The following is a 27,786-nucleotide window of genomic DNA, read 5'->3' as shown; positions in this document are numbered from 1 at the left end:
TTCAGGCCTCTTTTTTTTTAATTCATCATTTCAAAATGCATCAACTGTATTTTTTTGGTTTCTAAGCCGTGAAACATGCTTAACAGTCCATTTTCTCAGGCTGTTGTTGGCTTCTAATGGGGAGTCAGTTTGTCCTTTATCAGAATGGCAACACATGGCTAAACTAACATAAACTCCTTCAACTGTCTTATGCAGGTGGTGAGTCTGCTAGCGCTTGTGTTGAATTGCAGAGAGGTGATAAGGATGCAGCAGCTGTTTCATCCAGGTTTCCATTACGGAGTTGGATTTCAGCTACAGCCCTTCTTGCCTGCACTATTCCCTTGTAACCTGAAAGTTTCAAAAAGCAGTGTTTCAGCCCTGGCTGGCTGGCTCCTTGCTGGCAAGGAGTATCCTTTCAGATAACCTCTGCAAACCCAAGCAGGTTCTTTGGAGATAGGAACCCTTCACAGTGTTTCTCTAATTGCTGCTTTTCACAATGTATTTCATGTTTCTCCATCCCCTTCGTGCAGCCCATCCAGTTACTGAGTTACAGCACGTATGAACTGCAAGCAGATGATGGGTCCTGCCATTCCAATGGCATCTTCCAGGTCTAGATGCAGACACAGTGCTAACATCCCCCCAGGGAACATAAGATGCTCCTGATTCATCACTGAGCTCTGGGATACCATCTGCAGTTCTAAACACTCCTTGCCCTTTCAGGGCAGCCACCCTTCCAGCGTGGAAAGTTAATCATATCTGTCTCCAACTTTTCTTCCCAAAGTCAGGAATTTGTTATTGTCGCCCACGGAGTTCAGCATTTTGGCTGAGAGCTGGTTTGATAAATTAGTTACGGACTCTATTCAGTAGTTGTTTGAAAAGTAAGAAAGTTTTGTGCCAAATGGGGAGAAGATTTCAGTGCAGATACGTGACAAGATGCACGCGGACGTAATGCAAATAGGGATTCTGCTTTCTTTGGCTGTCGACATCGCTTTGAAGTTGTGATTCTTCCTCAGTTTTTAATTGTTTTTAGGGGCTGCAGTTGATGTGAAATTTGCTTGCTTTCACTGCAGCTTGCATGTTTTGGAAGTTTTACTATGAGCTGGCACTGCCTGGATGTGCAGGGTGCCTTTATCCTCCTTCTGGCTGGTCCTGAGAGAGGTACAAGGGCACCGTGTCATCATAGAGTCATAGAATGGTTTGTGTTGGAAGGGACCTTTAAGACATCCAGTTCCAACTCCCCTGCCATAGGCAGGGACACCTTCCACTAGTCCAGCTTGATCAAGGCCTCATCCAACCTGGCCTTGAATACCTCCAGGGATGGGGCATCCGTGGCCTTCCAGAGCAACCTATTCCAGTGTCTCACCACCCTTACTGGAAAGAATTTCTGGTGTCAATTTGTTTACAATGATCAAGCACCATCTTAGCTACTTTCTGGGTTTGCTCCTTATTTCCCTCCCAATTTTGTTAGTATTCACTTTCATTAACGTGATACAAAAGCAGACAATCATCTTGGGGTCCTTATTGTCATCTTAATGAAAATGAAACTGTACCAGTGATACACTTGCAGTGCCAGGTGATTTGACTGCAGCAGGGTAGGCAATTACCACTGCATTAACATATCCACGTTACACTAATGACCGAGTGCCACACTTGCTATCAGGAGGCTGTGGTTTACTTTTGTCTTGGATGCAGAAAGGGATCATTAGATTTCCATGAATAATAGAAATGAGAGTAGGAAAAAAGAAAAACCTATCGGGGGTATTTTATCTATCTTCCTGCCAATATAAAATTCCTTTTCCCAGTTGTGTTCTTTTTCCTGACAAAAATGTCTGCGTTAAAATTCCTGAATAACTCTCTGTGGGAAATGTGATCAGAGTGCTGTTAGGATCAGTGGCTGGCATCCCTCTGATTTCAGCAGCAGTTGAATCAGGACTGTGAAAACTTGAACACCTCTTGGTAGGTAGCTTCTTCCAAGCAGGGTTTTAATCTATAAATCAGTAGGAGATGTACAGGGTCTCTCCGGTCACATACTTTAGCTACAGAGCATTTATGGGACTGTGGTAGCTGCTGGATTTAGGCAGCTAGAAGGCAGATGGAATGCAAGTGAGTCCATCCACGCTGCCTATTGATAATTCATTATTCTCCTACCTTCAGAAAATATTTTCAGATCTATTCTAATAAAAAAAGGCACCAGATATTTATTTTCAAATGTCCTTCTGCATGACTTACAGCTTCATTCCACTGCTGCTGTTTTATGTTTCTTACTTATCAAGACAAGGCAACATGGACAGAAAAGGATCCAAGACACAGATAACCTTCCTGTGTCTGGCAGCACCAAGAGGTTGTGAGAAAGCATCGTGATTTCTGCAGTAGCCAGGGGAGCATCTTCTGAAGGCAGGATGATTCTCATTTTCTATTTGTGTAACTTTTGAGGGAAACCATGTATGGTTTGTCACTGGCCTTGCCCTTTGGAGCTCTGATGTCACTTGTGTTGTGGGGCCTGTTTACACAGCTTTACTGATGCCCCTGTGAAGTGCCTCTCTCTTGCTGTCCTCTACAGTTTACATCATCAGTCAAGCAAGAGCTGTCACACTCCTCACATTTTCCTGAGATGCAAAATTGAGTGCATACCCATTTTCAGAGCATTTCAGGGGTCATGAGATGCTTCCTGCACACTTGGAGGTGAAATCCCATGTGTAACATTGTTCTGCCCATCTTTTGTGTTCCTAGTTTACACCATACTGTATACTTGCTAGGTCAGGACACAAAGGCTGGTACAGAAAGCAGCAGATTTCAGGTAGCTGAGTGGAGGCTGAAATGAATTAAGTGTGTTCTACACCATTAACTGCAGGGGACAACACTGGACTGTCCATCCTGCATGGAAAAAGCCACCTATGAATGCTAAAGTATGCAGAGCTGCAGCAGATGTCTGTGATTTAGAGATTTGAATAACACTTAAGCTTGCCAATAGCTCTTATGTACAGGGATTATCTACCCTCTCACATGAAAATGCAGTTTATAAAACATGGAATATAGTGGAGATGGGGTAACCTTGAGCAGTGCAAAAGCTCCTGAGACAGGGGACAATAGATGGTTTCTTTGGTTGGCTCTCCAGCCCTCTCTTACTAGGGCTCTGCTCACTTGCAAGATTTCTTCAAGTCTGCCTGAGCAGCCTGAGTGCAAATCAGCCTGGCTAAAGAAAACATCTTCTGACTGGGAAATTATTCCATAGGCTGTGTGATTTCTGGTTTTGCCATTCCAGGTGGCAGTTTTCCTCCCACAGTGTGAGCAATGAGCATGAGGTGTGGTTGTGTGGGCAGACCATTTTTATTAAGGTGGTAAACAATTGATTGATGCACAAAGAGGATCTTTATGCTGTCAGATGTAAAACATCATAGACTATAATATTGCTATTAGGCTTTTTGGCTGAGATTAAGCTGAGCATCAGCTTTGGTTTATGCTTTTCCAAAGCAGCCTCACAACAGATTCAGAGGTTGTGAAAACATATTCTTGTGTTGGCTTTTTTACTTTGCCTTTTTTCAAATGATTTTGTCAGAAAATGTGGTTATTTAAGTAATTACAGGAGCTTATCCTTCATATGCTAATAAATTGACATTTACAAACAAGAAACATATATGTCAGTAACCAGATCAGTAACTGTAAAATAATTTTTATTTATCTCATCTACTAATATCACTCAAAGGCAGCCTCAGGCTTCCAGACTGCAATAACATAAACACCAATTTAAGAGGTCTAGTCAATAAAGTGTGCTGCACACACACTCCAAATGTAATTAGTTACTCTCTTCTGTTCCCATTGTGTTACCTATGGATTATATCTATGGATTAGGCCTTCCAGAAATGTTTCTCTCCTGCTGTTTTCCCCACACTATAGATCAGGAAGGTCAGGATGTATCTCCCGCCTTTGGGTGGGGATGGTATGTATGCCTACAAATGTGCATTCACTGCTGGTCACTGCCACCCCCAGCCTAGGGAATTTCCCCTGGGGAAATCTGAAATGGATTCTAATCATAGAATCACAGATTGTTAGGGGTTGGAAGGGACCTCTAGGGATCATCTAGTCCAACCCCCCCTGCCAAAGCAGGATCACCTAGGGCAGGCCACCCAGGAATGCATCCAGATGGGTTTTGAAAGTCTCCAGAGAAGGAGGCTCCACAACCTCTCTGGGCAGCCTGCTCCAGGGTTCCATCACCCTCACAGTAAAGAACTTTCTCCTCATGTTGAGGTGGAAGGACCTGTATTGCAGCTTGTACCTACAAAAAATTGTACATACAAAAATTGGAGTCATATCGGAACTCTTGCTCTGTTTAGAAAATGCAGGAACCAATTTCTAATGATGATTTTTGCATGTCAGAGCTACAGGGGTTCTGCCCTCAGAGGGGAGCAAGGCAGCCTGAGCCTTTCTTTGTAGTTTGCTGATGGGGAATGTTAACCTCCTCCTCCTCCAACCCTTTCAAACTTGAGGCTAATTATCAACAGGGTTCCGTGTTGCATCTCTTTTTAAAGCAGCTTTCAAGGCCATGAAATCTAACATGGTAAGTAGCTGAACCTTAAAAGAGGGAGGAAAGGGAAAAAAAAAAAAAGATGAAAAGAATGCATGGCATAGGTTTGATTTAGCAGAAATAGGCCTTTCAAGTTTTGTTTGCTTACCTTAGCAGACACATGAGCCAAAAATACACAGCAGACTGCAGAAATAATGAGCTGGAAAACAATAAAGCATTGAGGGGAGGGAATGTTGAGAACAGGAGTGAAAAAGCCTCCCTTTTCTGAGGCTGTGGTGGCTATGTGAGGGGACTTCAGGCTTTGGAACTGGCAAACTTGTGCGTACAAGCCCAGATCTTGTAGGGCGTATTAACTCAGTGCAAGAAGGATGTGGACCTGTTGGAATGGGTCCAGAGGAGACCACAAAATTATATGAGAGCTGGAACCCCTCTGCTGTGAGGACAGGCTGAGGGAGTTGTGGTTGCTCAGTCTGGAGTACAGAAGGCTCCAGGGAGAACTTTTCATAGCCTTCATTACTTGAAGGGACTAATCAGAAAGACAGGGACAGACTTTTTATCAGGGCCTGTTGTGACAGGGCAAAGTGTGATGGTACAAATTAAAGGAGAGACATTTAGACTGGATACAAGGAAGAAATATTTTACACTGAGAGTGGTGAAACCCTGGCCCAGGTTGCTTAGAGAGGTGGTAGGTACCCCATCCCTTGTACCATTCCATGGAAGGCTGGATGGGCAACCTGAGCAACCTGATATAGCTCAAAATGTTCCTATTCACTGCAGGTTGGGTTTGGATTAGATGACCCTTAAAGGTCCCTTCCAACCCAAAGCATTCTATGATTCATTCTAAGAATGCATTTTGAAGTAAATTCAATTGCAGGAACTGTAACAAACCATACCTGGCTGAGACCTGCAGTTGCATATTTTGTGAAATCCCTTTGATATTGCCATTATTTGATTTAAAAAAAAAAGTGAGTAAAGTTGTTATGACAACTGAGTAGAATAGAATAGAATAGAATAGAATAGAATAGAATAGAATAGAATAGAATAGAATAGAATAGAATAGAATAGACCAGGTTGGAAGAGACCTTCAAGACCATTGTGTCCAACCTATCATCCAACACCACCTAATCAACTAACCCATGCAACCAAGCACCCTGTCAAGTCTCCTCCTGAACACCTCCAGTGATGGCAATTCCACCACCTCCCCGGCCAGTCCATTCCAATGGTATCTCACTTGCAAGTGGACAGCTCAAATATGGAGCATTTTGCTGATTCTACAAAACACTGTTTTCCCCCCAGAGTTCTCTGCTTTTCAATCTCAAAAGAGGGAAGATTTGCTCTTAACTGGGCTGTTCTGAATGGCCCGAGGAGTAGCTGAGGCTCTGTACCCTGTAGAACCATGCCCGTGCGCTTGTGCTGAAGGTGCCATAAACCCAAGGAAATTACATGTAGAATTAATAGATGAAGTAATCTGCTGTGCCACTGTCTGCTACCATACCCTGAGCTTTGTCCACTCATTCTTTAAATGCCTAAAGCTTGAAGACTTCCACCTGCCTTTTTTTTTTAAGTCTGTTCCTTAAACCAAATGGTACATGACTGAGCAATTAGTCCTGGCATTATTGAAATGCCTCTCTGCCTGCTTGCTTTCATTTTTCCCACTTACCACCCTAAATATTAGGATGGTTTACAGGCTGGTTTGCCAAACAATCTGAGAGACTCTAAGATGGTAATTTCTTAATTGGTATGAAGCACCTCATGATTCTGCCTAGAGAAAAGATGCTCAGGAGGAGATCTGCGATGGATGATGTAATTCCAGATGGTGGAAATAGCTTCCAAAAAGTCAAAAAAATAATATGGAAACATTGGCCTTTTACAGGGAATGATTTGTGATCTGGACCAGCATTCTAGTAGTAAGGCCACAATGTATGAGTAATGTATTTCCGTCTTCACCCGAGCTTTATCTGCTCCTTCTGCAAAGCATTGGAGCCCCTAACTCCAAGCCTTAGCATGCTGACCCACTTTACCTAAAGCCACATGAAGGGGTTTGTATTTTGTGTTCCTTTAAGTGCAGCTTTTCCCCTCTATGACCTTCCTAGAGATCCTTCCATTCCCCAGTAGGTTTTAAAAAGTTAATCAGTGCCTTGTACAGCTCTCAGTGGTAAAAGTGCGACAACACAGGCTATTTGTTCCCAAATCTACACTTGATATAAGAAGCAGCGAGCAATATATATCCTCATCTATATACACACACACATGCTCACACCTTCTCTGGCTGACCTGGTTATTCCTGTGTTCCCATTAGCCTGCTAGGCTGTTCAGTTTAACCAGCTGCATGCACTAAATAATAGAAACATTTAATGTTTTGCCGCTTGACTGGGCCCCAACAACAGTTTGGAACAATCTCATCCCAGCGGATCGTGATTGCGGAGCGGCTGGATGACAGCCCTGCTTCCTTCCAGCCATTTGCAGGGCTTTGGCTCTGCCACGACTCCAGTGGGGTGGAAGTGAGGGAGAGAACATGTGCTATTTTCTGAACACCCTGGGTGCAAACAGGAGCGGGGGGTGCGTGCCTGTGTGCCTCCTGTTTACACTTCATGCAAATTCAGATGTTCCTATAGCAGCGCAAACCTCTTGCTGCTGCTGGAGAAGCTCTCAGAAGTTGTTTTCCTCTGTTGTTAAATTTGATTTCACTGTTTTACTGTGTCACAGAATGTGTTCTCTGCCTCCCTGCTGGGGAAGACCTTCCCGTGGAACTCTCACTGGCTGCAGGCATCCCAGGGTGAAAGCAGAGCTGCAAATCAGCCATGTATCTGCTGACAGGTTTTATGAAGAGAGTGCAAGTCTCAGTCCCTCCATTCCCCTCTCTCCTTCTCCTCTCCTTGGACAGTGCACTGTCTTTGCAAACAGAGATGCTTTCCCTTGAATTGTCTCTCAGTCTGAACGCTCACATGGTCAGGTTCTTAAAAACCTGAAATATCCAATCAAAAGGCTTGGCAAACCAAGTGCTCCAGCAGGCTCGGTGCTGTCAATGGGCTGGTTCCTGCCCTGGGTCCTGCCTGTCCTCACTGCAGGGCCTGGAGAGTCCAGCCATTGCAGACAAGCTTTGTTTGACGCACCCATCAGACCTTCTCTGACTAATCCATCCTCTCAGAAACTAATCCAAGATAACTCAGGTGTGCTGAAGGGCCTTGCAGAGCAAGGGCTGCCTCCATGATCTGCTGAGACCCTGAAACACCAGGACTTAGCTAGAAAGGGGTCTGCCACCCTGCAGAGGGGTTGGTGGCCAGGGCTTGTTCCCAGGAAGGCATCATGGAGCCAGGATGCTCCCAAATAGTGTGGTACAAAGTGCTGCTGCCAAATGAAGCTAACTGCTGACCTGTGTCAGCTGAGACTTAGAGATTAAGTGCCCCAGCTCATCTGACACTCCCTCCAAATGAAGCATTTTCTTCTCTTTGTCCAGACAGAAAATTGGAAAATGTCAGTTTTGTTTTCTGATGAAAATTCATTGTCTGCCAGCTTTCCTGAAAGCTATTGGTAATGCCTAGCCCTAGCCTGCATCAATGAGAGTCCTAAAATAGAGCTAGTGGTGAAAAGTGGTAAAAATACAGGCTGCTCTGTTCTTCTAGGAGCTATTACTCTTCCTGCCCTGCTGTGGGTGCCTGATGTGAGTGTGGCAGCTTCTATTGATGAAGGATGCCATTTCTCCCAAAAGAAGAGGAATTGATTATTTTTGCTACCCGGGGAACCTGTTGTCTGACAAGTATTTCCCCTCTCCCAACCTCTGTCCTTCTTTTCTATACAAAGCTGTAGTTCTTGCGCCCTTCCAAATGCCCTGGCTTTGCTGAAAAGCCCAGTGCTGTACACTTCAAATTGGCCCATGCATTTTTAATGCAGTCTTATTGACTGGATTTGGGAAGCAGAAGGATAAAACAAATCGCTCTGCTAGGAAGGAAAAAGCCATTTGGCCAAGTGCATCTGCTCACCTTTGATGTATTTCAGCAACTTTCTCCTATATTTTCAGTCTATTCCCTCCCCTTAAAAATAATCTATTAGTCTTCTAGTATTTTGGCATTTGCATCTTCAATCTGTTCTCAGCCTATTCCATAGTCACATTCCTTTGATATATACATAGGAAATAATGACCAAGAGCTGAAATACTAGCTAAACCTGGGTTTTGATATAATCCCTGTGGTATTTAATTGTACTTTCTTAGGCATCTAAAAAGATGCCTTGTGTGATTGGTATCTAAATGCATAGTGGTGCATCTTGGAAGAGTTAAACGTTGTGTTTGAGCTGGGAGTGTGAAACCTCACTGAACAAAGCCCCTCCAGATAAATGAGCTGTGTGCTGTTTGCTCAGCATGGTGTGGATAACCTGAGCCTTGCAAATGCTGCCTGGGATAAATGCTGGGGAGGGAACGCAGAAATCCACACTTCAAAACCTTGGCTGCTCCTTCAGCCACCAGCTTTGGGTCTGCAACCTTTTGTGTGGGCTGTGGGAGGTGCTGGGGATAAAGAAGATGTTGGAAAGGGGGGTTGTATGTATGTGTCATTTGAGAAGAGGGCTTGCTTTTCCAGCATGTAAGTATTACTCTTCTCTGCTGTCTTCAAGAAGGCTGTTCATTAGGATGGGATGAAATATAATCCTGGGAGTGAAAGTGATATCCAAAGGGACTTCTGGATGAGCTTGAACTACTGTGATTCCTTTTAAGATGTGGATGCAACAATGACCAGATAGACCCCAACTTTCCTCTAATATCCTGTCAGACCAGCACAGGCTGTGTGTGGAAGATGAGAGGTTGTGCTTGAAGCCAGCCAACAGGGAGCAGATCCAGGCAGGGTTTGGTAAATCCACTGTCCTTCAACATCAATAAATCCTTCTTCTCCAAGCAAACCAAGGTGTATCTTGGTCTTCTTTCTTCTCTTTTCCCTTCTTCATGGCAGAGTCTTGGGCATCCGTAGGTCTCTGTTTACAGCCTGTAGTAACAAATACTTGTTTTGCTGAACTAACTCTGCCAAGGAAAAGGTGTAACCTGCAGGAATTCCAGTAACACTGAGGTAGCCAGTCAGGGGTCCAAGTGTTGCATGGCCACACCAGCAGCCTGTGTAATCCTGCTAGGGATTTGTGGGAATTAATGATGTAATTGCACATTGGTGCTTGTTACAGAAGTGTCTGTGAGATCCACCCAAAACCAGGACACTCACTGATCTCTAAAACCACTGCAGCAGCTCATTATAATAATGGGAAGAAGAAAACTAGGGAAGGTGTGGGCCCCCTCAGAAAGGAAACTGGTGACATGGCCACAAGTGATGAGGAAAAGGCTGAGGTACTTAATAACTTCTTTACCTCAGTCTTCACTGCAAGGGCCTCTAGCCACACTCCTGATGTTATGGAAGTCAAAGCCAGGGACGGGGAGGAAGAACTGCCCATTGTAAGTGCAGATCAGGTTCGTGATCATCTGAAGAACCTGAAAGTGTTCAAGTCCATGGGACCCGACGGGTTACACCCATGGGTACTGAGAGAACTGGCAGATGAGGTTGCTAAACCCCTCTCTATTATATTTCAAAAGTCCTGGCAGTCTGGTGAAGTCCCCACAGACTGGAAAAGGGGAAACATTGCCCCCATCTTCAAAAAGGGCAAGAAGGAGGAACCAGGGAACTACAGGCCAGTCAGTCTCACCTCTGTGCCTGGAAAGATCATGGAACAGATCCTCCTGGAGTCACTACTCGCTCAAAAGAATAGTGAAGAGGTGATTTGGAACAGTCAGCATGGCTTTGCCAAGGGCAAATCCTGCCTGACCAACCTGGTGGCCTTCTATGAGCAGGTGACAAAATTAATAGATGAGGGGCGAGCAACTGATGTCATTTACCTGGACCTGAGCAAAGCCTTCGACACTGTCCCACACCACATCCTGGTCTCCAAACTGGTGACACATGGGTGTGATGGGTGACCACTAGATGGATAAGGAACTGGCTTGATGGCCGCACCCAAAGAGTGGCTGTCAATGGCTCCATGTCCCAGTGGAGACCAGTGACAAGTGGAGTCCCTCAGGGATCAGTCCTGGGACCTGTCTTATTCAACATCTTTGTGGGGGACATGGACAGTGGCATTGAGTGCACCCTCAGCAAGTTTGCTGATGACACCAAGCTGTGTGGTGCAGCAGACACGCTGGAGGGAAGGGAGGCCATCCAGAGGGACCTTGACAGGCTGGAGAGGTGGGCACAGGCCAACCTCATGAAGTTCAATAAGAGCAAGTGCAGGGTCCTGCATCTGGGTCGAGGCAACCCCAGGCACAAATACAGGCTGGGCAGTGACTGGCTGGAAAGTAGCCCTGAAGAGAGAGACTTGGGGGTGCTGGTGGACAAAAAGCTCAACATGAGCTCTCAGTGTGCACTTGCAGCCTGCAAAGCCAATCAGATCCTGGGCTGCATCAGGAGAAGTGTGGCTAGCAGGTCGAGGGAGGTGATCCTCCCCCTCTACTCAGCCCTGGTGAGACCCCACCTGGAGTACTGCCTCCAGTTCTGGAGCCCCTATTACAAGAGGGATGTGGAGGTGCTGGAACGTGTCCAGAGAAGGGCCACGAGGATGATCAGAGGGCTGGAGCACCTCTCCTATGAGGACAGACTGAAGGAGTTGGGGCTGTACAGTCTGCAGAAGAGAAGGCTCCGAGGAGACCTAATTGTCGCCTTCCAGTATCTGAAGGGGGCCTACAGGAAGGCTGGGGAAGGACTTCTCAGGATCTCAGGTAGTGATAGGACTAGGGGGAATGGAATGAAGCTGGAGGTGGGGAGATTCAGGCTGGATGTGAGGAGGAGGTTCTTCACCATGAGAGTGGTGAAACCCTGGAATGTGTTGTCCAGGGAGGTGGTCGAGGCCCCGTCCCTGGGGGTGTTTAAGAGCAGGCTGGATGAGGCTCTGTCCAGCCTGATCTAGTGTGGGGTGTCCCTGCCCATGGCAGGGGGGTTGGAACTAGATGATCCTTGTGGTCCCTTCCAACCCTGAATGAAACTATGAAACTATGAAATTAATATCCCACCCTGTCCCCAGAGCTGTCAGTCTGAACAAGTAAAATGGACAAAAATGAGATTAGAGGGAAGAAGAAGAGAGAAGGGAATGACTTCATACTGCTGAGAGCAGTCAGATCCTGGCTTCTTCAGTCCCATCCCGGTGCACTGTCCCTGGACCAAGGAAAACCAAGCTTCCTGTCCCTGTCCTCTCTAAAATACCCTGTGCTGTGCTGTGCTGTCCTGTGTTGTGTTGCTGCTGTGAGTCTGTGAGGCTTGCACTTCTGATGCAGATAGAAATTACCATCAGCATCATAATAAAGAGTGATGTACAGAGCCGTGTCAGCCCTTCCCAGGCTGCAAGGTTTTATGCTGGTGGTTTAAATCCACTGACAATATTGCTGCATCTTCACAAGATCTTGGTGCTTTTTAGTCTAATGGGAATGATACAGCTCATTCTCAGCTGCCTTCAGCTGCAAATACCACTGCTGGGGGATTGCAAAATACTCTCAGCATCACAAGGATGGTGCTGGCCTGAAGAATTGGTGTGAGTCCTTCCACAGGAGCAGTCTGGCAGGACTGACAGTGAAGGTAACATAAATTACTTTGTAGAGGCAGAGATATCATCATGCTTTTGCCATTTACTAGTGTGAAGAAGGATAGCATGTGGAAAAGAAAACAAAACAAGACCAAAACCCAAACCCCTAAAATGTAAAACATTCTGCATTAGGATGCATTTCCCCTGAAGCATCCCTTAACCAAGTGGGCTTTAAGGTTCCCTTTGTCTCAGGTGGTGTTTTAGCCATTCTGAGGTTGAGTGGTGGATGCAGGGTTCTGTGACGTGTCAAAGGAACATTTTGTGTCTGTGTTCAGTGTTGACCCAAAGCCAAAAGAGAGAAAGGTTTTTGCAGATTTCTGTGTCAAATAACTTCAGGGAATAATGCTCTTTAAAAATAGTTCTTTTAATGAGCTTAAGTGGAGAAAATTGAAAAACATCATTCATACTTTGATGTCCTAAAGTATGAAATCCAAATAGTGGCTAAATTCTAGCCCTTGACCAGGGGAAGAGGCAAGATTTAGGAGCATCTTTTAAGATCAAATAAAATAGGGTCTGCTTTGTGATGTAGTGGCTGTGTGAATCGTTGGCATTTGGGAGTCATGAGTTTAAGCTCTGAGCTCAGTAATTCTCTCACAAGCTGACACTCAGTAGGTTTAACACAGTCCTTGAGAAAGGTTCTGGACCAGCTGCAGTGGTTGGAAAACTTCCCTAGTACACGGGACACCTTGATTTGAACCCATTAAGCTATAACTTTCTCTGAGATTTTGACTACTGTACTGCTGTAAAACAGAAATGAAAGCATTTTTGTGTCTCAGGAAGGTGTTTTGAACATTTAAGACACCCCAGACCAGAGTTTAAAAGGTGTTTAGATGCCTGAAGCTTCAGTTAAGCAATTTGGCAATCACTCAGGGTTCCCAGATGCTTAACTTGTTGGCTTTGCTGAGTGTTTCATAAGCTGCTCAACCAGTATTTGCTGTCACCCAGATAAACGAGCTTCATGGCATCGTTTTTAGAGGTGGCTTTAAAGACTCTTCATCTGCCATGGGAAAAATGACACCCAGGAAATAGCTGTAAAACATGGTTAAACCTCCAGTGCAGTTTATTAGTGTTCTTTATGCAAATCCACATGGAAAAATAGCTCTGAAGATACCTGCTTTGGAATCTAACTATTGACAAGCTTGCCAAGACCACAGGAGACTGGATGTACAAAATCTCTGGCCTGACCTTTGAATAACCCTGGTACTGAAATATTCTGTTTGTTGTACACAGTCTGCTTTAATTCATGTTAGAAGAAAAATGGTGTACCCCAGAGCAAAAAACCTGGCCAGGTGTGAAGGGCTGCAGCTGATGTGTGTCATCAACTCCATGGCTGAGCTCCAAAAGTCTGTAATTGCATGTGAACTTCAACACCTTTCCAAAATCAAGTGATGGAGAAGTTGGCTGGGAAGCATTTGCTATTGTGTGTATTTGTATGGTTTTAACTGAAAGCTTTTTATGGATCAGGCAGAATTGAGGTGGTATCAAGGATGCTCTAAACCTTCTGGATGTGGATGATTTGGCCATAGCTTTGTGGTGATGAACTCATGTATGTACTACCTTCTGCTCAGAAAATGTCTTCATCTTTTACCAGTATGAGTAAGTTAGCTTTCATGGTGCATTGTGTTTGCCTTCAGCTTCTTTAGGAGGCTGTAAAGGAGCCTTGTTTTGGTGGCTGTGTTTTGACAGACTTTTAATACTTTGCTGGTTATTGACTATAAGTAAGAATCCAGCCTTATACTTGAGTTGCTCAAAGTCTTGGTTGCCCTCCTTCTCCAAAAAAAAACCATTAAAAAAAAAGCATCTCTCTTCCTAGGGAGGAAGGGGTTGGGTTCAACCCAGAGCTGAATGCCTCACCTGCCCAGGACACTTGAAGTAGGAGTCTGCTTGGCCAAATGTCACCTATAGATTATGAAGAGAACTAGACCCACCCTGGGATTCAGTAGCTCAATGATTGCTCTTTCTGCTGAGCTCTTGCTTCTCAGGCTTCGTTAAAGAGCATTATGTCAGGAGGCACGATTCCAGGCCACAGATGTGGAGGGAAGGATGGGTATGTGACTTTGTATCAGGCAGCCCACACATGCCTCCTTAATTGCCTTAGCTGGGTGGCTGTAGCAGTAAGTGCATGGTACATCAGGCTTTTCCTCAGGCTGTGAAGGCCTTTCCAGCGTCCCTGGATGCGTGTTTATGTACCGTAATAAGCCCATGTACCTGCATCTTTGTTGCTGCAGGATTCTGCTGCCAGAGCAGTGCTTTACTCGTGCTTTATGCATCACCCATTACATCTGCCTTTCAAGTACCTCTGTGAAGAGGCAAACCCACAGAGATGTGTGGAGATCACAGCACTCATCCTCTCCCACCAGCTCTTGGGTGAGAATGTAGGCAGTAGCCCATCCCTCTCCTTGCTCAGGCATGTATTTTATTAATGTTCTTCTTTAATTCATGAAAATGGAAGAAGGTAAGTGACTTCTCTGATGCCCATCTGAAGCTGGATAAGAATTTACTGGACTGTTCAGTAACCCACAGCCATCCTTCCTCGAAGCCTCCCATGAATAGACACATTAATGCACCCTCTTTTCTTTATGGCTTTAATTATTGTGTGCACCGGGTGCGATGATAAGTGGATATCTTTGTGTTAAGCAGCTAATTAATGTTTGGAACTTACTCTTTTGTTTATTGTAGAGTTTTGTGTGAAACCATTCTCAGCTGTAATAGAGTTCATGAAATATGCACTGTAGATTCCAAATGTTACAGACAAAAAGATGAGGTGCTGCTAAGGGCCACCAGTGCACAGTGACTTCTTTTGGTTCTACATACATCAACAAAATGAAGCGAAGCCCGTTGCTGGAGGACTGATTGGAGCTAAAGTACCTTGGTTAATCTCACACGTGCAGGATGCCTTGTGAGCCAGGAAAGGCTATCAAGATACAGTTTTAATTAACATTTGCTTTTTAGATAATGTGCACAGTTTATTTTGGCAAGAGTTCATTGAATATGAAATTTCCATAATTAAGATACTTAAACCTGCAATGTTTTGTTTTCTGCCCTGTTTTTTTTCCAAAATGGCATAAATTCTGCGGCGTTTATTACCCAGTAGTCAACAGCTACAAGAAAGAGCAATTTCTTCCCCTGCTCTTTTTCCATCTGCTTTTAACCTCTTGGTTTTGGCGCCTTGTTAGGCAGCATCTTCTTTTCACCAACATTTGAGCCATCCCAGAATAAAAATAGAGAAGGTATAAATATAAGTAGCTATTTCTAAGGTAATTGAACACAAGTCTTCTATTTGTCTGAAAATCCACACCTGAGTGATCACTCTGTGACCTGGGATTGTTTAGCCTGGAGAAGAGGAGGCTCAGGGGAGACCATATTGCTGTCTACAACTACCTGAAGGGTGGTTGTAGCCAGGAGGGGGTTGGTCTCTTCTCCCAAGCAACCAGCACCAGAACAAGAGGACACAGTCTCAAGCTGCGCCAGGGGAAGTTTAGGCTCAAGGTGAGGAGAAAATTCTTCACCGAGAGAGTTGTTCGTCATTGGAATGTGCTGCCCAGGGAGGTGGTGGAGTCACCATCCCTGGAGGTGTCCAAGAGGGGATTGGACGTGGCACTTGGTGCCATGGTTTAGTCATGAGGTCTGTGGTGACGAGTTGGACTTGATGATCTTTGAGGTCTCTTCCAACCTTGGTGATTCTGTGATTCTGAACACCCCACAAATCTGTGTAAATCAGTGACTCATCACAGATACATTTCTCTTCTTTCAGAAGGAGCCAAACTCTTAGAACAATATGTTTTACATATTTAGAGGTATTAAATTCTCCTCCCAGAGATATCATCAACATCCTCTGGTAAGCAGAATGAGAGAATAGCTGTGAGAAACCTTCCAGGCATAGATAGTGACCTGAAAGAATTGGTATCTCTTGGATGTTCCTCTTCTTTTTTCTTTGTAGTGTCTAAAAAGAATTTTCTGAAAAAGTTTGCTTGTGCTTTATATTTTTCAGTTATGGATTCTTAAGATGAAGCTATAAAGCTATAAACCCAAACAGAAATGGTTGATGAACAATGAGACTTTGCATCTTAGCTCTGCATAACGTCACCAGCTTTTCACAAAAGGCAACGTTGTTAAACAATGACAAATTAATAGAGGGAGAAAACTGCTTCCATTCCAGTCATGTTGGGAGGGGTTAGGAGAGAAGGGAAGGATAAAATCACTGCTCAGAATGATTGCTGGACAGAAATGAGATTCTTCAGAGCACTCAGTGTCATTGGTAGGGAAGGAAACATGCAGATCAGTTGTGGCACTGTGAGTTTATTATTTATTGAGGGACTTCCAGATGAGCACAGGAGGAGTGTAAAATTGAAGAACAAATTAAGGCTAAAAGGTTATTTGTGTTCTGGCTAAATCCTCTTGCTTTTGGTTATTGACAGTAATTCAGTTTTTAGCTACAAAGCAGCCCACCCTGAGAAACCACCAGGACTGCAGTGTATGAGGTCTGAGGGATCCTACCTCCTTCTCACATGTGAAAGGTTTACAGATCAGGATGAGAACAGCTCTCTTGTGAAAATCTAGGGTTTTCTGCACTGCTCAGGTTGTTTCTCTGTTGCCCAAAGAGTAACTGTGAGGAAAGCTGAAATCATGCCAGCCTCACTGTATGCACACTTATCCTGCAGAGGTGATAGTTTAAATCCAAGCTGCCAGGTAGCCCCTGCTTCCCCTGGGCTGTGAAATAAGCTCTAGCTTCTGTCCTTGGAAGGAACTCCTCTGCACTCAGTGTCTGCACCCAAAATGGGCTGTGACTTTTTTTCACAGGTCTGTCTTACATTTAGGTGTGAGACAGGCAAATTTTGTCAGTCCAGCAGTACCCATTAGAGCTTTAACTTCTGCCAAAATCTCGGGGGGTCCTGAACCAGGAGGAAGGTCAGTGTGGGATGTTGTTTATCACCTGCAGAGCTGGGACGAGCTGTTGAGAGTAAACTCTGTGATAAAACCAAAGTGTGCTCAGCAGAGGAATGCTCATCGATTGCATCCCAGTGTCTCAGGGGGTGTAGCTGCTAATTAGCACCAGCGATTGCTAGAGGGGAGGATGGTGCCTGCAGGACATGGAGGGGTGTAGCTTGCCCTTTCTAAGCAATAAATCTATATTGGCTGAACTGCCTCTGTTGGAGTGTTTTGGAATCAAAAACCCTGTGTGCAGATTTGTGTGAAGTTAATAGTCTTCATTAGCACATCAGCACAGAGATGGGGGACCCCTGCTCAAGAAGATATTCTAGGTAGTAAAACAAGGTTGAGAAGTTAGAATAGCATCCTTCAAGCTAGGAGGAGGGGGCCATGAAGAACTGGCCATACTGATAGATGCAAAGTACTGTAGGGCAGAAGAGAGGCTGTGAGTTTAGTCAAACTGATGCCTAAATTTCTGTGAGGGTCCACAAATGGAAATCTAAGTTGCCCACCAGAAGAATTATGGGAATTATTACTCTGCTTGTCAGAATGACAGCTAACAAGACTGTAACCAGCCAGAGAACACACTTAGCTTTAAATAACCATCATGTATTTTCCTCACAAAATAATGTAATCTCCTCACAGCTTCCAGATCCCTAAAGTATGTGCTGGTCATTAGCTGTTATGATCTACATAACCATCCTTTCACTCTGAGGTTTTTACTTAATTCATTTTCTTCACTGCACAACAGGGAAAGCTGAAGCTCCATGCTTCCAAACAAAAACTGTTACTAAGAATAAAAGAAAGCCTATCAGTTTATATGCTGCTTAAAAAAAACATCAGTACAAATTCTGGATGCCTTGGTCAGGTACTTCTGTAATCCCGGCCTTTGTGCTTCTGCTTTACCCTTATTGTCACATTCTTGCTCAGCTCTTTTTAGTCTGCATTAAATATGTTTACATTTAATTCCATTACAGGCTTATAACTGGTTTGCTGGGTCTTGCCACACTGAATGAAAAAGAGCTTAGGTGTGCTATGTGCTGCATCCCATTTATCCATCTAAAACTAGGTGGACCAGGCAGGCAAGGCTCAGGGGAAGGAGAAGGTGGATCAGTTGTAAGCTAATGGGTTAATAATGACTGTGGACTGTGCTATGTCTCTATCAAGTTCAGTGCCTTTGTAGATACAGCTGGGAAATTGTACAAGATGGGTTTGCTCAACCACAAACACACTCACACAGTGGAGAGGAAAATGAAAACCAGAGATAAAAGAAGCAATATATTAGCTTCACAGAAAGCTGCAATACAAAGGGTTCAGGAAACCATATTTTGAAGAATTAAGAAAGTTTTAGGAGGTAAAGTGGTGGGAAGGGATATATTGAACAATCAGGGATTGCTGTACCTTAGAGAGAAACTTCTCAGATACTGAGGCTAAAACTATGTGTTGAAACAGCCCAAGCAGTGAAAGAGGAATACAGAGCTGACTTAAATGTGAAAGGACAAAGATAAGCTGGAGTTAGAGTCAGCAAAAAGACGAAAAAGAACCTCCTTTAGAAATAATCTATAAAGAAGGAAGTTCAAGAAGGAGAGCAGGCCTCTAATAAATGAAGAGAAGGGACTATTTAAATAATCATTCAAATGGCTAAGGTGCTAAAATATATTTTAAACATTTCTGTAATGAAGAGAAAGATTAGTTTCTGGCTCTAGAAAATTAGTGTCAATAGCCATTTGGTTTGGATAGAACACTATTTTGCCTAGTAGCTGTGAAGGGGTACCTGTGTATGTTGCCTGGCACCCAAGAACATACTAGGAAGGCTACAGGCAATAAAAGCGGATGTAAGTGAGGAAGAGTGGGAAGAAGCATAGCGAGAGTCCTTGAATCTTTGCAGCTCAGGAGGGCCAGATACTGTGGAGTTACGGGGCCCAAAGAGGTAAACTGGTGACTGCAGCAGAGCAGCAGTGGCAGGACTGGTGGGCTTGTCTAACGTTTAGAGGTGCAATGTTACAAGCCTGGATCTAATTAGCACCTTCTAAAGCAGTGGCCAGGGCAAGCCAAGGGGATGTCTATGTATCTAAAGTGATGGAGAGAGTCTAGAGGAGTGCTAAAAGTGTGAGAGTAGGTCTAAGATGGCATTAAGTAGTTTTTGTAACTGAAGGGTCTAAGACAGCACCCTTGAGCTGGGTTACTTGGCCAGCAAGCCATGTGCCTGTAGGCATCCCTAGACCCTCCTCTGACTGCCTTTGCTCATTTATTTCTTCTTCTTTCTTCTTTCCTTTAGTGCAGTAAGAAATCCTTTTCTCACATTTGAAACACAACTTTGGACATAAACACACTTAGGTTGGTCTTCAGGAGAGGAATGAACTTCACCTGCAGGGATTTAATTAGCAGTTGCTGGGTAAACCAAACGGGCAGGTTATTGTAAAAGCAGAGCTGATAAAATTGGAGGAATCGTGGGTTACCTGGTGAAAAGCTAATAGACTATCAGTTTGAAAGCAGTATGTAAAGTGATTCTGGCAGTTCCATTTGAAAAATATCTTCTATCATCAGTAAAATAAATGGAGCTAAAATCACTGGTGTTAGAAACTAAGTGCAGTAAAGAATAGAGGTTTATAAAGAGTAAATCCCTTTAAGAAAGCGCGCTGTGGTTTAAGACAGAATCACCATCTCTTTTGGCAGCAGGTAATGCAATTAATGTCATAAATTTGGATTTTTCCAAAGCATTTGATATCACATTTCAAGAAATCTATTTGACAAATTAGTTTAGTGAAGCTTGCGATGTGAAGCATGGCTGAGAGACTGTGCAACAGGAGCTGGATGATGGATAGCCAAGTACCGCAGGCAGGAGAGGTACCTAATGGGGTTTTCTGGAAGAGGTGTTAGGTCCAGTTTTATTTAACCTCTTCATTAATGAGTTGGGAGAGGGAGTAAGTGTGCAAATTAATGATCTCAGCTTGAGATGCACAGATAAAAAAAGAAGAGAGAAATAAAGAATGTGGGCAAAGAGATAACAGCAACATTCCTTCTCCTTGAAAACAGGAATGCAGGGGTATGGGTAACTTAGGAGAGCTGGTTGGGAAGGCAGAGCTGGCGTGGAAATAATAGACCAAGGGGACAATAGAAGGAAACAAATTAGACCAAAGTTTGCAATTAAGTGTGCCAGTAATACAACTAAATATACATTTGGGGTGTATTTGACAGCGTTTCATCACAGTGCAGAAGATGTAACAGCATGAGTCATATCTCTTAGGGTATTAGATAGTCAGATGGGAGAAAGTATTAAAATGTACACAGTGAAAAATAATCTTATATTGGCAGGTGGATGATTCAAATGATCTACTGGTCTTTCACCTGTGCTCTGTATTTTTCTGAAGTCAAGAAACAAATAGTTGTAGCCCGGATTTGTTATGCCATAAAGCTACACAAAATGCAAACTGGGCAATAAATCGCACAGACGACAAAAGGCATGAAAAGGAAGAGGAAGAAGTGCAAAGCCTTATGCTTAGCAATTGCAGCTTCCAGCTCTTGTGAGTGATTTTTTCTCCTCATAGAGAGTTTATTCATACATGTTCTGCACTTTCTGTGCTGCTTCCCAGCTGATGAGCACTGTGATGTGACATCTGAAGGATTTGGGAATGTGGAAGAAAAAAACAACCACCACAGGGGAAAAAAAACCCTCAAAATCTTAACTTTAGTGTAAACCAGAGATCATATGCAGCCTAACAGCATTATTTTTGGGGTTATTTCTATCAGGTTGCAGAACTCCTTTGTGTGATTGTGAAGGCTTCAGGGTTTTCTATGGAACAGGTGCCTCATTAAATTAGGCTTATGTTCAGGAAGGCTTGAGAATGAAATTTTTTTGGGAAGGGGTAGAGATAAATGGAAGTAACAGTTCTGGGCAATTGTTAGTTCAAAGCGACCATCAAAGCCCTGAAAATGTTATTTTTAGTTGCAGATGGCTGGTGAGAGAGAAGTGAGTGAGATCCTCTTGTTCTCTGCTGAGGGGCCGGGTGCTAATGAACACAGGTTTTGCAGGATGGAGAAACAACAGCTCCCGCTCGCCGTGCTTTGTGCTCCCACAGCTCTTTTCATCAGCAGGTTGGGAGTATTTATCCAGATACTTCATTAAGTGGAATGATCTGCTGAGCAACGAGAGAGCTCACAAGTCAGGTATAAGCTTTGATAAGAACATGAACAAACCGACCAAAATGAATCCCACTGTAGGTTTTGTGACCACAGGGGTGAAGACTAACCCGTTCAGCCTGGGTTTTCTCTGGAAGACACACAATTGTTCTTAGAGAGCTGCTGGTTTTTTTTTGCCCTTACTTTCATTAAGGGTAGGCTACTCGAATTCATATATAAACAATCTTGCTTTTGAGAATGCATTTCTAATCTCCGTCACGCTGGCAAACAGCATAGGGCTGCTTTGGTCTGGAAGTGCCGGTGAATTGTTCTCTTCGTAATTTATGATGTGCAAATGGCTCCTTAAGACTCCTGGCATTGCTCCTGTTCCCTCCTCGGAGGGCTGGAGCTTCCCTGAGTTTGAGTGGCTCCTTAGAGGCAGGATGTGTACTATGCAGGAATTTCCAAGCAATTTGAAGCATTTATCACTGACCCAGGCTTGTCACAAGTGTACTTCGCAGGTTTTATTTGCTTCTCCTCTATGCTAGTCTACACTGTGTCTTAGGCATTTTCCCATAAAAAGGGAAGTGGTTAACTCTTGTAGTAGTTAGAGAAAAGGTTCACGCTGGGGGTTAGGGCCAGTCTCTCACTCCCTTTGCAGTAACTCCTGCCCCGCTCCACTTCTGTCACCTTGTACTGGGAGACAGCGGCCATGGCACTGTGGCACCTTCACAACTGCTCCATGCTCCTCTGCGCCCCATGGGCTGTCGCTGAGGAAACAGCATCAGTGCTAGGGTGCATTCTATTAGGATCTTTGTCATCAACTGTCTACCACCACAGTTGCCTAACTTCCCTATTTTCTTAGAGAGGAGGGGAAAATCCTTTCAAATTACGGCGGAAGGAAACAGTGAAGGCACTAGTGAAAGACAGCGTGTTGGAATGTCTCCTTGGAGGAGGACAGTGTGGAGTCGTGGGAGGATACATGATACTTGCTTTCTCTGCATTATTTTCATGGCTGCTATGGGGAAATTTGCAAAACATGCTGTTTCCCAGGGTATGCCTGTGTAAGGGAGAGTGCTGAGATGCATTTTCCCTGTCTTGTGTTTGATCTTTTTTTCTTTTCAAGTCCAACCTGCTACTGCATTCACTTACCATAATCTCCTATCATGTGCACCCATTCACACAGGCTGCTTTTGTCCTGCCAGTTATATACCTGCAGCCCTCTGTATGGGCATCATTAATGTATGAATGCAGAATCAGCCCTTAAATGATGCATCATGAGTAAGTTCCGAGTGTACAGTGTGTGATAAACCTGCTCTATCCAGGAATTGCAGTGGAAAATTCTTTGTTGCACATGAATCGGCCACATGAGCATCTGATGCAAAATGAAGCAGTGGCCTTCTTCAGAAATGAAATTCCATTTTGTACATGCTACTGAGCAAGAAATGAAAGGAAATATTGAGAAGTGATAGTAATAATTATTTTTAAAGCAGTATAAACACATGTGCTCCAGGTCACATGGCAAGCCTCAGTTGACATAAAATCTGAAGAATCAGGCATTTGGGGACATGATATTCCCTAGAAATCAGAGGGGTTGTGCATGTTCTGAACTGTCTGTTCCTGCTCTCTTACAGTTGGGCTACTGTCTCCTGAATGTTCACTTGCCTCACTCTGCACTCACTATTTAGGAAAGGTCATAAACTGTTGGAATTTTGTTTTGTATAGGCTATTGCATCTACTGTTCAGCTGAGCACATGTTGGGGGTGGGACAAGAAGTGGCTTCTCTGTTCACCCAGTGTCACACAGACAAGTCCCAGCCATCCCAGTGCTGAGCTACCCAGAGACCTGCATGTGATTTGCTTATTCGTGATGGGAAATCAGAGATGCCCTGGCCCAGGGAGCTGTGATCCTTTTCCACTTGAATACGCTTTGTATTACTAAACTGAAGATTGTGTGAAATCAATTGGGAGGGAAAAAAAAAATCAATGCCTGGTTTTTCAGGATGAAAAGGCAAGATAGCCACACAATTAAGCACTGGAACACATTTTCCACACTCTTCCTGTCATGTTCTCCTGATTCTGTGTCTTGGCTGTTCATCAGAAATAATTAAACTCTCTCCCATGGGCAACAATTACTTGCTTAAAGTATTTGAGTAAAAGGAGTGCATTTATAATTACCTACCCTTTTTGAAGGTGAAACTGAAGATTATCTTTTGATGAAATAAAAGTATGTGGGGAGAGACTTACCAACTACAAGCAGATCGCACCCTATGGTGCTATGAATGCCATTCATTGTCAGTGATGCTCTTCATGGTGTGTCTCCAGCCCTCCGGTACCTGTTAGCTCTGAAGAACCAGTGGGAAGGTTTGGTTTCAGAGTTAGGCCCAAGTCTAAGCCCCTGCCCATTCCAAAAGAGATGTTTGTAGCGGCAAATCTGCATAGGGACATTTCTAAGCAGCAGGAATGAAGCAGGAAATGCATCCAATTTGTACCTATCAAATATCACCCTTTTATTTAGTCATACCGTGTCTTCCCTTTTCATGCTAAGAGTTGTCTTTGTTCCTTTTGACTCTTACTCCCAAGGGAGTTTGAGCTTTGAAAGTGTTTCATGTTTCAGAGAAGCCTTTTTTTTCCCTCTCAGATTTGTTTACTGATCCATCCTTGGTAAGACCTTTTAACGAATGTGATAGGAAGGTTATTAAAAATAAAATATTCATCAGGAAATCAGCCATAAACATGTGGGCTGGTTAAAATTCAATTCCTAATTCTTTCAACCTTGACATCATTTTGCTTTTTTTTGCTTAATGTCTCTGTATACAAATTTCAGAGCTAATTTATTTTATCAACTTATGCTTATTTCAGTTGTTCGCACGACTCACTCTTGTCTGTTTAATAGCATCAAGTAATGTGACAATGGTAAAAATGACAATGACAAATGGAGGATCGTGACAGATTGGCTGAATTTGAATGACTCTTACAGAGAAAAATGTTTCAGGAGTGCCATTAATTGCTTTCACAGCAGTGAGTTATGTTTGTGCATCTTGTCTGTCACTCGGTGCCTGTTCCTGCTCCTCCCATGTGGAGGGGTGCTGGCTTCTTTCTTTTCATTGCCTGGTTCAGTTGTGCAGGAAAGCCAGGGCAGAGACTGCAGGAGAGAGATTAGTGTCAGGATGGCCGAGTGGTCTAAGGCGCCAGACTCAAGGCTTAGAGCTCCTTCCTGGATCTGGGAATTCTGGTCTCCGTGTGGAGGCGTGGGTTCAAATCCCACTCCTGACAGTGGCTTTTTGACAGGTTGGACTCCATGATCTTTGAGGTCTCTTCCAACCTTGGTGATACTGTGATACTGTGATATGAGAAGGAAAGTGAAGCAGGTTGGTCCTAGGCAGAAGTGGGAGATGTATTTATCTGGATTATTAAATCCAAGTAAGGATGGGAGACTGGGACAAAGCAGCCACCTCTGGCAAGCAGCATGACAACAATGGAAGTGAGTGGCTGCCACTTGGTAGAATGATAGAATGGTCTGGGTTGGAAGGGACTTCTAAAGGTCATCTAGTCCAACTCCTTTTCAGTAAGCAGGGACATCCTCAACTAGATCAAGTTGCCCAGAGCCCTGTCAGGTCTTGAATATTTCCAGGGATATTGGTGGGTCATACCATTTCCTCTACACAATTCCTACTAAGGCTGATGCTGCTGATAATACGCATTCTGGTGATTATGTTCTTCATTTTCCAGAAAGGTGGCTCACTTCTCACTTCCCCCCACTGGCTCTTCCTCAACACCTTCTCTCTTTTCAGTATCCTTCTATTTTCTCCCACCAGAAAATGTCCAGCTGCAGCACTGGACATTCACACTGATGGGGTTGTTCACTCAGACCATGGATCCTGTCATGAGAGAGAATTAAAATTACTCTCTTCAAAGTGCTGTTCTCCATTTCCACTCTGGGTTCAGGTACACTGGCTGATGAGCAGGGTAGGCTCTTGCTCCATCTGCTCTCTAAAATGTGGATGTGCTGAGGAGCTGCACACATGGCTCTCACTCATCCCAGAGTTTGTGCAAGGCTAGAAAAGTCATCCCTGTCTTCTGGTCAGGCAGATGGACTGAATTTCAGTCCAGCTTTCAGTACTTTATTCTGGTTACTTCTGCTTGTCACATCAGGGTTCAGTAGTGTTCTGCTTTACAGTATCACAGTATCACCAAGGGTGGAAGAGACCTCAAAGATCATCAAGTCCAACCTGTCACCACAGACCTCATGAACAGACCATGGCACCAAGTGCCACATCCAATCCCCTCTTGAACACCTCCAGGGATGGTGACTCTACCACCTCCCTGGGCAGCACATTCCAATGACTTATGACTCCAGCCTAAACTTCCCTGGTGCAGCTTGAGACTGTGTCCTCTTGTTCTGGTGCTGGTTGCCTGGGAGAAGAGACCAACCCCCTCCTGGCTACAACCACCCTTCAGGTAGTTGTAGAGAGCAATGAGGTCTCCCTGAGCCTCCTCTTCTCCAGGCTAAACAACCCCAGCTCCCTCAGCCTCTCCTCATAGGGCTTGTGCTTGAGGCCTCTCCCCAGCCTCATTGCCCTTCTCTGGACACGTTCAAGCGTCTCGATGTCCTTCTTAAACTGAGGGGCCATCAGCTACAATTTCAGGTGGTTTATGAATGGATTTTAGACTTTTTAGTTAAAGAAAAATATGCTTCAGTCCTTTGGACATCTTGCTTTGCAAATCGATGACTGCAGCCAACAGTTGCCTGTCAGCTCACAGTATGTGTGCTAATTGTAAAGGTCAAGTAGGAACATGCATTATCAGAGAGCTACCAGCATTCAGTATGTCCTCAAAGACTATGTGCTGCTGGCACGCCAAGGGGAAGGACACATGACAGCTCAGCAGGGTGAACTGAGGCTGGAGCAGTACCTCTGGGATAGTGGCACTGCTGCTGTGAACCATTGCTGCTCACCCAGCCAGGCTGTGCCTCTGATGATTGTCCTGGGGAGTCCCCATGGTCTTTACTGCATGAAGTATGGAGAGAAAGAGCCACCACTGAAATCATCAGTCTGATGAGCACTACTAGCAGAGAAATGATCTAGGCATTTCATTTTCACGTTCAGAGTGACCCAGACCACTTCCTTGGGGTGACCAACATATTTTGGTGCCTGAGGAACATTTTTAATCTTGGTAATGTGTATTTTATTAAAAAAGAAATAAGAGGTGAGCATGAGAGGGCAGGGGTTAGGCATAGGGTGTTCATTTCTAAGCCCCTCCCAAAGGACTCTTCTTCAGAAACAGGAATTTGCCGATATGGTTTCTGACCCGTGTGTGTGCCTTAGCCTTCTGTGAGGGTTTGATGTGCCTGGGAATCAGAAAATAATTATTTCTTTTTATTGCACAGGGGTGTTCTCTGACTTCTTTCCTTCAAATCCCCATGTTAAATAACCAGGAGATACCAAAGGGCAGGTTTTGAAATACATGCACTCAATCGCTCAGACGTCTGCCTTAGTTGAAGTCATGATTATGCTTTAGAGCAGGATTGATTTTCTTCCTTGACCTCATTGTCTTTCTCAAGAGGAGAAGATGCTCTCCAAGCTTGCGTAAACTCTTGCTCTCACCTTCAGTCGAGGTGAGTATTTTTTAAGTGCCACAGATACTTGAAAGCCTTGTTGGGTCATGAAAATCCATTCAGAGGCCCAAAGAGCTAAGGCTTGGAGAAAAATACCTTCTTTGATAAATCCTTCTCTCCTTCTGTTCCCTCCTCCAAAAGGTCAAAGCTAATGATTGCACATGTGGTTTGCTCAATAGAAGATACAAAGCAGAGTCAGAGTTTGTTTGCTCCTACTTTTTCAATACTTTTTACTGTGAATGTGAGGAAAAAACATTAGTTTTGCTTGCAGAATGGTGCCTGGGGAATAGGAATCAGGGAACAATTTGCTAGTCTTAAAGTGTGTTTGCAAAGGTGCATTTCTGCCCGATGGCAAATGTTAATCCTTGGAGTCAGTCACCTGCCATAAACTTTCCATATCCTGATGTTCTCTCCCAGTACAGAACTGATTTTGAAATAGCTTTAACCAGGCAGGGCCTCGGTTTTGCTCATGATCTGTAAAAAGAGGGAGAACACTACACTCTGTGCTGGAGTGTAGGAACTGGCTGGAGGGCCGAGCCCAGAGAGTGGTGGTGAATGGTGCCACATCCAGCTGGCAGCCAGTCAGTAGTGGTGTGCCCCAGGGATCAGTGCTGGGCCCCATCCTCTTTAACATCTTCGTTGATGATCTGGATGAGGGGATTGAGTCAGTCATCAGCAAATTTGCAGATGACACCAAGTTAGGAGCAGATGTTAGTTAGAGGGTAGAAGGGCTCTGCAGAGGGACCTCGACAGACTGGACAGATGGTCGGAGTCTAATGGGATGGCATTCAACAAGTCCAAGTGCCGGGTGCTGCACTTTGGCCATAGCAACCCCATGCAGTGCTACAGGCTGGGGTCAGAGTGGCTGGAGAGCTGCCAAACAGAGAGGGACCTGGGGGTGCTGATCGACAGCTGCCTGAATATGAGCCAGCAGTGTGCCCAGGTGGCCAAGAGGGCCAATGGCATCCTGGCCAGTTCCAGAGTCTCACCACCCTTGTACTGAAGAACTTCTTCCTAAGATC

At 44.4% G+C, this 27,786-nt stretch overlaps 1 protein-coding gene and 1 non-coding gene across 4 annotated transcripts in view; both read left to right on the top strand.

The window, feature by feature from the left end:
* Positions 1–27,786, top strand: part of DAB1 (DAB adaptor protein 1) — a 539,237-nt gene that overhangs the window by 125,222 nt on the left and 386,229 nt on the right. The gene's annotated exons all lie outside the window — the stretch shown is intronic.
* TRNAL-CAA (transfer RNA leucine (anticodon CAA)) lies at positions 24,312–24,423 on the top strand. The gene is made up of 2 exons: positions 24,312–24,349; positions 24,378–24,423. It is a non-coding gene; the product is annotated as a tRNA-Leu (tRNA).

The sequence above is a fragment of the Melanerpes formicivorus genome, unplaced genomic scaffold (genome assembly GCF_026170545.1).
Source record: "Melanerpes formicivorus ecotype bairdi unplaced genomic scaffold, bMelFor1.0.p_v2 SCAF_7, whole genome shotgun sequence".
Taxonomy (NCBI): domain Eukaryota; kingdom Metazoa; phylum Chordata; class Aves; order Piciformes; family Picidae; genus Melanerpes; species Melanerpes formicivorus.
Note: the sequence above shows the minus strand (reverse complement) of the source record. Positions and strands in the feature narration are given on the sequence as shown.